We start from the raw sequence: 11,994 nt of genomic DNA on the forward strand, positions 1-11,994 counted from the left end.
AAATATTTATAACAAAAGAGTCATTAAAACCAAGATTACAATGGATTGCTAAACACTTGATATGGCACCTCACTTTTCTTTGAAATCTTTTATATTCATCAAATATTCTTTCCCAAACACTCTTCATACAATTTTTAGATTATGTAACAGCACTTGAACTGGATACAAGGAAATCCTTTTCCCTCAAATATTGCCAAGCACTTGAATGATATGATCCTGTTTGTAGTTGCAGTAAGTTAAAATCTTCCATAAAAAAACAAACACTTTGGCTATGTGACTGTGAAAAGAAAGATTTTTTATGTGAAAGATGAGTCTATTGGAAGAGATAAAGGGACTTTTAACTAATAATTTAAAAATTCATTAAATGTTATATCTTCCAGCCAAAGTGGTCACAGTATGCAGATAGTTCTTGTTAACTAAGTAAGATCATGTTCAATCAACATTCACCAAGCAATGGTGTGAACAGAGCACGGTTCAGAGTCACTTTACATTTGCTTTTTAAAGTTTAGTTTACCTTGTGTCTGGGGCAGAAAGCAACTAGGAGGCTTTAATTGCCAAGAAATCATGCTGGCTATCTTCCACAGGGAAAACAAACAGGGGTCTTCTTGCCTTCTAGGCTGCCACAGTACATCTGCTTATAGTTAACAGGCTGTTCTTTCCTTAGGCCAAACATCCCAAAATGTCTGAATGCTTTAAAGGAAGCCAAAAGAATAGTTTTGAGGGATCACCTAAAAGGCAAGTTGAAGCAAACTGAGTATGAGGACAAAGAGTTCACTGGAGCCAATGTAAGCATGATCACCTGGTGGGAACAAATTCTAGCCACCTAGAATTAGTGCCCCCCAAATGGTGTCTGAGGAGCCTGTATTTTTATAGACTGAAAAAGAATAGAGGAAGTTACAGCAAATCTGTTGTCACAATTGCATCGGTTAACAAGAACAGCATGAGATGTTGATTGGTTGTTGGTCATGTGTACATTCCAGGTGAGAACTGAATTTTGTGACCTCATTTCAATTTGTGTATGAGAGTATGTGAAATTGTAAGTCTTTCTCTTTTTCTCTCCCCCTCCCCCTCCTTCTCCCTCTCCCTCTGTCATACTGGGGATTGAACCCAGGGCCCTTTACCACAGAGCTACATCCCCTGTTCTTTTTATTTTATTTTGAGGCAGGGTTTCCATAAGTTGCCAACTTGTGAGACTTTTGCCTTAGCCTCCCAAGTCACTGGGATTTCAAGACTTGTGCCACCCTGCCCTGTTTAAGTTCTTTTTCAAAGATCAAAAGATTTGCATTACACTCAGCCACTAATCAGGTATTTGACCAAAAGCAAATTATTTGACACAGTATTAATTTCATCTATAAAATAGAAATAATTATTGCCTTACAAAGTGTTTATGATGATAAATAATTTCAAGCAGTGACTTACATTTGTCCCTTTTACTGTAATCTAGGGAAAGAAATATATTTTACATTAGAAAACACCATACACATATGTGAGCAGGCAAACGAATGTATGCAAAATTCAAATAAAAGTTTTATGTAGCAATATTTACTTTACTTACTATTTGAGATACACTCTGATAGTTTTATGTTCTATACTATTCTATTCTCTTCCAGTCTTTAAACTTCTTAGGGGATGTGCAATTCCAGCAACTTGGGAGGCTAAGGCAGGAGGATCACAAGTTTAAAACAAGCTTCAGCAACGTAGTGAGGCCCTAAGCAACTTGGCTAGACCTGTTTCAAAATGAAATGAAATAAAATAAAATAAAAAGAGCTGGAGATGTGGCTCAGTACTTAAGCACCTTTGGTTCAATCCCTGATATCAAAAATACTCTTCAGGGATTTGCAGTATAGTTCAGTGGTAGAAAGTGTGCTTAGAATGCATGAGGCCCTGAGTTCAATTCCCAGCACCATCTTCCAAAATTTAAAATTCTAATTGTAGTTCACTATTAACAATATATTGATGGTATGAAAATCATAGTTTGTGTAACATAATCCTAATTATCTGGCTCAATAAACATTAAATTCTCTCCTTCCCTTTGTCTTTTTTCTTTTAACCTTTTGACTATTTTATTTCATTATATTGCCTTTTGGTTGCCATAGGGTCTTTTTAATGAAAAAAAATCTATGGTCATATGAATAGTTGTTCATCTATATGTACACTATGTTATTTTCCTCTGACCACTAATAAGAATTTTTAGCAATATACCTATAATATACCTCTGTAAGTAAAGAGATTCGAGTTCAAGATGATAGAGCTGCAAAGAAAGAGCTCAAAAACTCTGTATTAAAAATTCTATGGGGGGATTAGGGTTGAGGCTCAGTGGGAGAACACTTGCCTAGCAAGCGTGAGGCACTGGGTTCATTCCTCGGCACCACATAAAAAGCAAAGATATTGTGTCTTTCTACAACTAAGAAACAAAAAAAAAAAAAAACTTTTTTAAAGTTCTATGTGGAGGGGAAAGGGGACCAAGAGTAGAAGAGAGGTGGATGTACATAATTAATACAAAATATATGCATGTACTGGAATAGCACAGTTAATTTCATCAATCTGTACAATTAATATATTAACATATAACTTATAATTTAAAAACAAATTAGATTCCTATATGGTTCTGGGCAAATCTTTAGTTGTTTATGTGCATGGTGGACTCCATGATGCCAGAAGAGAGCAAGCACCCAGAAGCTGGAAAGCAGAAAACTATTTCCAGAAAGGAACGCAGACCAGAAGTGCCTATATGTGCCCTGGGATGGTGTAGTTTGGGCTCCCAATACGCTATCACACCGTTCCTGAATTACCCAGTGAGACACACAAGCCTTACTTGAGACCCACTACATTCTTCAGTTGCTGTTACTAAAACATGTGATCTCCAAGCAGGGAGGTTAGGGAAGGCCATTAGGTGGAATCCCACCAGCCAAGCCCACACGGACCCTTGGGCCGAGCACGGGTTCTCAGAAGGGGAAGGAAGCGGTACAGTCCCATCCCCCACAGCGGACACTCCACCGAGGCAGTCAGCGGCCACCATCCGGGAAAGCTGAAGGATACACCGCCACTCCCCTTCAGAGTGCAACATCAAAACAGGTCGGTGTCATTCAGCTCACCCCCCAGACAGCGGGAATTCGCATAAAATCTCTCCTAGGCTTGCCGGGAGAGGGAGTATCAAGCTGAGCCTCCATAAAAACTAGGGGGAAACCAGAGACACCTGACCTCCAACCCCTCCTCCCAGTAGCAGCCAAAACGAAACCTGGCTAGCCAGCGCTGGGGGAGGGGCAAGCAGAAAAAATCAAAGTGACAGAGTGCCAGGGATCACAGCAGCCTGCAGCAGGGCCTCGGAGATCCAGGCCAACTGATTCGAGCGGCCTGCCCTGCGGCTACAGAAGGCGTGGCGCCTCAGTGAAGCCATTAATTAGCAAGCAGGGAGGTTAGGGAAGGCCATTAGGTGGAATCCCACCAGCCAAGCCCACAGGGACCCTTGGGCCGAGCACGGGATCTCAGAAGGGGAAGGAAGCGGTACAGTCCCATCCCCCACAGCGGACACTCCACCGAGGCAGTCAGCGGCCACCATCCGGGAAAGCTGAAGGATACACCGCCACTCTCCTTCAGAGTGCAACATCAAAACAGCGGACACTCCATCCAGGCAGTCAGCGGCCACCATCCGGGAAAGCTGAAGAATACACCACCACTCTCCAACAGCTTGCAACATCAAAACAGCCAGCAGCAGGACCCCGGAGATCCAGGCCAACTGATTCGCGCGGCCTGCCCCGCAGCTACAGAAGGCGAGGCGCCTCAGTGAAGCCATTAATTAGCAAGCAAGGAGGTTAGGGAAGGCCATTAGGTGGAATCCTACCAGCCAAGCCCACACGGACCCTTGGGCCGAGCACGGGATCTCAGAAGGGGAAGGAAGCGGTACAGTCCCATCCCCCACAGCGGACACTCCACCGAGGCAGTCAGCGGCCACCATCCGGGAAAGCTGAAGGATACACCGCCACTCTCCTTCAGAGTGCAACATCAAAACAGCGGACACTCCATCCAGGCAGTCAGCGGCCACCATCCGGGAAAGCTGAAGAATACACCACCACTCTCCAACAGCTTGCAACATCAAAACAGCCAGCAGCAGGACCCCGGAGATCCAGGCCAACTGATTCGCGCGGCCTGCCCCGCAGCTACAGAAGGCGAGGCGCCTCAGAGAAGCCATTAATTAGCAAGCAGGGAGGTTAGGGACTGCCATTAGGTGGAATCCCGCCAGCCAAGCCCACCGCCCACGCCCGGAACAGGCCCAGCAACCTGCCAGCATTGTTTATCACGACACCCCAATTGGAATAGGGACAGAGCAGAGCCGCCTTCCACTCCCGGAACAGGCCCAGAGAGCCGCCAGGGTGGTAGACTCGTCACCCCAATTGGAGTAGGGGCACAGCCGCCGCCCGCACCTGCAAGGGAGACTTTTCAAGTATACAAGAGCAACATAAATAAATAGGGGGTAAATTTCAAAACACAACAGTTGCACCAAGCAGAAAGAAACGCGAGCAGTATGAAAAGACAAGGAAAGAAAGGACCACAAGCAATGCAGGTCAACTCAACTTTAGAAGAGGTAATAGCTGCAACAGATGGAATATCAGACAAAGAGTTCAGGATATATATGCTTCAGATGATCTGGAGTCTCAAGGAAGACATGAGACAGCAAAATCAGACAATGAAAGATCACATTGACAAACAAATCCAGGAAGTAAAAGATCAATTTCACAGGGAGATAGAGGTAATAAAAAACAAACAAATTGAAATTCTAGAAATGCAGGAAACAATAAACCAACTTAAAAACTCAATTGAGAATACTACCAGCAGAGTAGATCACTTAGAAGAGAGAACATCAGACAATGAAGACAAAGTATTTCAACTGGAAAAGAACATAGACAGCTCAGCAAGTCTGCTAAGAAACCATGAGCAGAACATCCAAGAATTATGGGACAATATCAAAAGACCAAATTTAAGAGTCATTGGGATACAGGAAGGCACAGAGCTCCATTCCAAAGGAATAAACAGTCTATTCAGTGAAATAATACGAGAAAACTTCCCAGAATTGAAGATTGAGACAGAATCCCAAATCCTAGAAGCCTACAGGACGCCGAATGTGCAAAATCATAAGAGATCCACACCTAGACACATTATAATGAAGATGTCCAACATACAGAATAAGGAGAGAATTTTAAAAGCTGCAAGAGAAAGAAAGCAGATTACATTTAGGGGTAAACCAATCAGGATAACAGCTGATCTCTCAACACAGACTCTGAAAGCTAGAAGATCCTGGAATAACATATTTCAAACACTGAAAGACAATGGGCTCCAACCAAGAATCGTGTATCCGGCGAAATTAAGCTTCAGGTTAGAAGATGAAATTAAAACCTTCCACAATAAACAAAAGTTAAAAGAATTCGCAGCTAGAAAACCATCTCTTCAAAAAATCCTTGGCAAAACATTACAGGAAGAGGAAATGGAAAACAACATTGAAAACCAACAATGGGAGGTAGGACAGTAAAGGGGGGAAAGTAGTCAAAGAGGATAACAAATCAGGTTTAGTAACATCAATAAACAAATATGGATAGAAGAACAAACCATATCTCAATAATAACCCTAAATGTTAATGGCTTAAACTCACCAATTAAGAGACACAGGCTAGTAGAATGGATCAAAAAACAAGACCCAACAATATGCTGTCTACAGGAGACGCATTTGATAGGAAAAGATATACATAGACTGAAGGTGAAAGGCTGGGAAAAATCATATCACTCATATGGACCGCGGAAACAAGCAGGAGTGTCCATACTCATATCTAATAAAATAGATTTCAAGCCAAAGCTAATCAAAAGGGATATAGAAGGACACTTCATACTGCTCAAGGGAACCATACACCAACAAGACATAACAATCATAAATATATATGCCCCAAATAATGGTGCAGCTGTGTTCATCAAGCAAACTCTTCTCAAGTTCAAGAGTCTAATAGACCAACATACAATAATCATGGGAGACTTCAACACACCTCTCTCACCACTGGACAGATCTTCCAAACAAAAGTTAAATAAGGAAACTATAGAACTCAATAACACAATTAACAACCTAGACTTAATTGACATATATAGACTATACCACCCAACATCAAGTAGCTACACTTTTTTCTCAGCAGCACATGGAACCTTCTCAAAAATAGACCATATACTATGTCACAGGGCAACTCTTAGACAATACAAAGGGGTAGAGATAATACCATGCATCTTATCTGATCATAATGGAATGAAACTGAAAATCAGTGATAAAAGAAGAAAGGAAAAAGCAAGCATCACCTGGAGAATGAACAATAGGTTGCTGAGTGATCAATGGGTTTTAGAAGACATCAAGGAGGAAATTAAAAAATTCCTAGAGTTAAATGAAAACACAGACACAACATATCGGAATCTATGGGACACATTGAAAGCAGTTCTAAGAGGAAAATTCATTGCTTGGAGTTCATTCCTCAAAAAAAGAAAAAACCAACAAATAAATGATCTCATACTTCATCTCAAAATCCTAGAAAAAGAAGAGCAAAACAACAGCAAAAGAAGTAGAAGGCAAGAAATAATTAAAATCAGAGCTGAAATTAATGAAATTGAAACAAAAGAAACAATTGAAAAAATTGACAAAACTAAAAGCTGGTTCTTTGAAAAAATAAATAAAATTGACAGACCCTTAGCCATGCTAACGAAGAGAAGAAGAGAGAGAACCCAAATTACTAGCATACGGGATGAAAAAGGCAATATCACAACAGACACTTCAGAAATACAGAAGATAATCAGAAATTACTTTGAATCCTTATACTCCAATAAAATAGAAGATAGTGAAGGCATAGATAAATTCCTTGAGTCCTATGATCTGCCCAGATTGAGCCAGGAGGATATAGACAACCTAAACAGACCAATAACAATAGAGGAAATAGAAGAAACCATCAAAAGACTACCAACTAAGAAAAGCCCAGGACCGGATGGGTATACAGCAGAGTTTTACAAAACCTTTAAAGAGGAACTAACACCAATACTTTTCAAGCTATTTCAGGAAATAGAAAAAGAGGGAGAACTTCCAAATTCATTCTACGAGGCCAACATCACCCTGATTCCGAAACCAGACAAAGACACATCAAAGAAGGAAAACTACAGACCAATATCTCTAATGAACCTTGACGCAAAAATCCTCAATAAAATTCTGGCGAATCGGATTCAAATACATATCAAAAAAATTATACATCATGATCAAGTAGGATTCATCCCTGGGATGCAAGGCTGGTTTAATATACGGAAATCAATAAATGTTATTCACCACATCAATAGACTTAAAAATAAGAACCATATGATCATCTCAATAGATGCAGAAAAAGCATTCGACAAAGTACAGCATCCCTTTATGTTCAAAACGCTAGAAAAATTAGGGATAACAGGATCATACCTCAACATTGTAAAAGCAATCTATGATAAGCCACAGGCCAGCATCATTCTGAATGGAGAAAAATTGAAGGCATTCCCTCTAAGATCTGGTACAAGACAGGGATGCCCTCTCTCACCACTTCTGTTCAACATAGTCCTCGAAACACTGGCCAGAGCAATTAGACAGTCAAAAGAAATTAAAGGCATAAAAATAGGAAAAGAAGAACTTAAATTATCACTATTTGCAGATGATATGATTCTATACCTAGCAGACCCAAAAGGGTCTACAAAGAAGCTATTAGAGCTAATAAATGAATTCAGCAAAGTGGCAGGATATAAGATCAACACGCATAAATCAAAGGCGTTCCTGTATATGAGCGACAAATCCTCTGAAACGGAAATGAGGACAACTACTCCATTCACAATATCCCCCCAAAAAATAAAATACTTGGGAATCAACCTAACAAAGGAGGTGAAAGATTTATACAATGAAAATTACAGAACACTAAAGAAAGACATATAAGAAGACCTTAGAAGATGGAAAAACATACCCTGCTCATGGATAGGCAGAACTAACATCATCAAAATGGCGATATTACCAAAAGTTCTCTATAAGTTCAATGCAATGCCAATCAAAATCCCAACAGCATATCTTGTAGAAATAGATAAAAGAATCATGAAATTCATATGGAATAATAAAAGACCCAGAATAGCAAAAACAATACTAAGCAGGAAGTGTGAATCAGGCGGTATAGCGATACCAGACTTCAAGCTATACTACAGAGCAATAGTAACAAAAACAGCATGGTACTGGTACCAAAACAGGCGGGTGGACCAATGGTACAGAATAAAGGACACAGTAACCAATCCACAAAACTACAACTATCTTATTTTTGATAAAGGGGCTAAAAGCATGCAATGGAGGAAGGATAGCATCTTCAACAAATGGTGCTGGGAAAACTGGAAATCCATTTGCACCAAAATGAATCAGAATCCCTATCTCTCGCCGTGCACAAAAGTTAACTCAAAATGGATCAAGGAGCTTGATATTAAATCAGAGACACGGCATCTGATAGAAGAAAAAGTTGGTTATGATCTACACGCTGTGGGATCGGGCTCCAAATTCCTCAATAGGACACCCATAGCGCTAGAGTTAACAAATAGAATCAACAAATGGGACTTACTCAAACTAAAAAGTTTTTTCTCAGCAAAAGAAACAATAAGAGAGATAAACAGGGAGCCTACATCCTGGGAACAAATCTTTACTCCACACACTTCAGATAGAGCCCTAATAACCAGAATATACAAAGAACTCAAAAAATTAGACAATAAGATAACAAATAACCCAATCAATAAATGGGCCAAGGACCTGAACAGACACTTCTCAGAGGAGGACATACAATCAATCAACAAGTACATGAAAAAATGCTCACCATCGCTAGCAGTCAGAGAAATGCAAATCAAAACCACCCTAAGATACCATCTCACTCCAGTAAGACTGGCAGCCATTAGGAAGTCAAACAACAATAAGTGCTGGAGAGGATGCGGGGAAAAGGGCACTCTTGTTCATTGCTGGTGGGACTGCAAATTGGTGCAGCCAATTTGGAAAGCAGTATGGAGATTTCTCGGAAAGCTGGGAATGGAACCACCATTTGACCCAGCTATTCCCCTTCTCGGTCTATTCCCTAAAGCCCTAACAAGAGCATGCTACAGGGACACTGCTACATCGATGTTCATAGCAGCTCAATTCACGATAGCAAGACTGTGGAATCAGCCTAGATGCCCTTCAATAGATGAATGGATAAAAAAAATGTGGCATTTATACACTATGGAGTATTACTCTGCATTAAAAAATGACAAAATTATAGAATTTGGAGGGAAATGGATGGCATTAGAGCAGATTATGCTAAGTGAAGCTAGTCAATCTTTAAAAAACAAATACCAAATGACTCCTTTGATATAAGGGGTGTAAACAAGGACAGGGTAGGGACGAAGAGCTTGAGAAGAATATTTACAGTAAACAGGGATGAGAGGTGGGAGGGAAAGGGAGTGAGAAGGGAAATTGCATGGAAATGGAAGGCGATCCTCAGGGTTATACAAAATGTCATATAAGAGGTAAGGAGGGGTAAGTCAAGAGAATACAAATGGAAGAAATGATTTACAGTAGAAGGGGTAGAGAGAGAAAAGGGGAGGGGAGGGGAGGGGAGGGGAGGGGGGATAGTAGACAATAGGACAGACAGCAGAATACATCAGACACTAGAAAGGCAATATGTCAATCAATGGAAGGGTAACTGATGTGATACAGCAATTTGTATACGGGGTAAAAGTGGGAGTTCATAATCCACTTGATTCAAACCGTGTAATATGATGTATTAAGAACTATGTAATGTTATGAACGACCAATAAAAAAAAAAAAAGAAAACTATTTCCAGGCAGCAAGATACTGGGGGAATGTTGGAATTCAGACCCATCGAGAGTGAAAATATTCTGGTGAATATCTTAAGTTTTCTTTAGTAAAATCACAATTGAGGAGTAATAACTATGTCCTAGAAGTAAGGGCAAACCTGAAATAGATCAATCCTAACAAATCCTAAGCAAAACCTGCACCAAGTAATTTAATGTCTGTCAGAGGAAAAAAAAATAACATTTGTTTACAGAAATATACATAATCCAGAGATTTTTTACAACTCATCATACTAGTGATGTTTAGCATAATATTCAGTCAGTTGTCACATAGAGAAGCAGGAAAGGTGACTGACTAATCAAAGGATAACTAGTAAATTAAAAACAGACATAGATGGGTGTCTGCAGTATGATTATCTTTGATTATCAAGAAATATGGCTTAAAATTGTCCAAATTTAATCAAAATTATAACCTACAGTTCAGAGAAAGTTTAAGAAATGCTAAGCAGAGAAAACACAAGCACAATAATCACATCATAATAGAATTGGTAAAAACACACAGTAAAGAGAATATCTTAAGAAATAGGAAAAAGCATTACATACAGCAAGATTAAGAATTACTATAGACTTAAAAAGATACCTAAAGAAGATAATGGAATGACAATTTTAAGTGCCAAAAGAAAAGCTGTCAACCAGAATTTTATATCTAACAACAACAAAAAACATCCCTAAAAGAATGATACCAGTAGACCATAAGAAATGATAGTAGATGAAAACTCATATTTATACAAAGGAATGAGAAGTGGTCAGACTGATAAATATGATAGTAAATTTAAGACATTTTTCTTAATTTAAAAATTTTCTTTAACAGGCTTTTTAAAGCAAAACTAATAACAATTTGAAGAAGTGGTTATAACAGGTAGCAGTAAAATCTATAAAAAAAGCTTCAGTGAAGATGGACAGATGAAAGTGTAGTATTGTAAGATCCTCACATTTCATGTTAAATGGTATAATATTATTTATAGGAGATTATGAGAAGTGAAGATTCACATTGTAAATCCTAGAGCAACCACTAAAAAAATGAAATAAAGAGGTATAGTTAATAAGTCAATAGTGGAACTATTAAGGAATATTCCTACAAAGTACTCATTTAGTGCAAAATAACTTGAAAACAACAAAACAAAATACAGAACATATAAGATAAAGTGCCATCATTATACTGAATATAATAACTGACAACCTACAGCCTCAGGCCATATCTGACTCACCAGTGATTTTAAATAAGTTTTATGGGAATATCATCACACATTCATTTACATATTGTCTGTGGCTGTTTTGCTCCACAATGACAAATTTAAGTAACTGCAACAAAGACCAGACAGCACCCACTAACCCAAAATATTTACTATGTTTTTACAGAAAAAAAATTTTTTTTTTTAAAGAGAGAGTGAGAGAGAGAGAGAGAGAGAGAATTTTAGTGTTTATTTTTTAGTTCTCGGCGGACACAACATCTTTGTTGGTATGTGGTGCTGAGGATCGAACCCGGGCCGCACGCATGCCAGGCGAGCGCGCTACCGCTTGAGCCACATCCCCAGCCCAAGAAAAAAAAAAAAATTTTTGTTGATCGTTGGTCCAAACATTCCAGTTAGAAGGCAGAGACCATCAGACTGGAAAAAGGGAGAGAATTGAACAACAGCAGAGGAGGCAGAGAGGGAAGGTGGGAGGGGAGGGGAGGGGGGATAGTAGGGGTTAGGAAAGGTAGCAGATTAAAACAGTCACTAATATGCCATTAGGTAAAAATGTGAGTATGTAACAGATGTGATTCTGCTATCTGTATTTGGGGTAGAAATGGGAGTTCAAAACCCAATGGAGTCAAATGTATGAAAGATGATTTATCAAGAGCTCTGTAATGTTTGGAACAATCAATAAAAAAAAAAGAAAGAAAAAAATTTAAACCCCGCTGACAATATCCTATATATCAGAACATTGCTTTAAATATAAAGACAGAAATCAGTTAAAAGTAAAAGGTAAAAAGATGAAAAAAGGTGTACCATGAAAACACTAATCCAAATAAAGACCTAATGTTCTATTATTAAAGTAGTTTTAAAAACAAAGAGAGAATTATGTGTATGTTGATTCTTTATGATTTTAA

This window comes from Urocitellus parryii, chromosome 1 (assembly GCF_045843805.1).
Source record: "Urocitellus parryii isolate mUroPar1 chromosome 1, mUroPar1.hap1, whole genome shotgun sequence".
Taxonomy (NCBI): domain Eukaryota; kingdom Metazoa; phylum Chordata; class Mammalia; order Rodentia; family Sciuridae; genus Urocitellus; species Urocitellus parryii.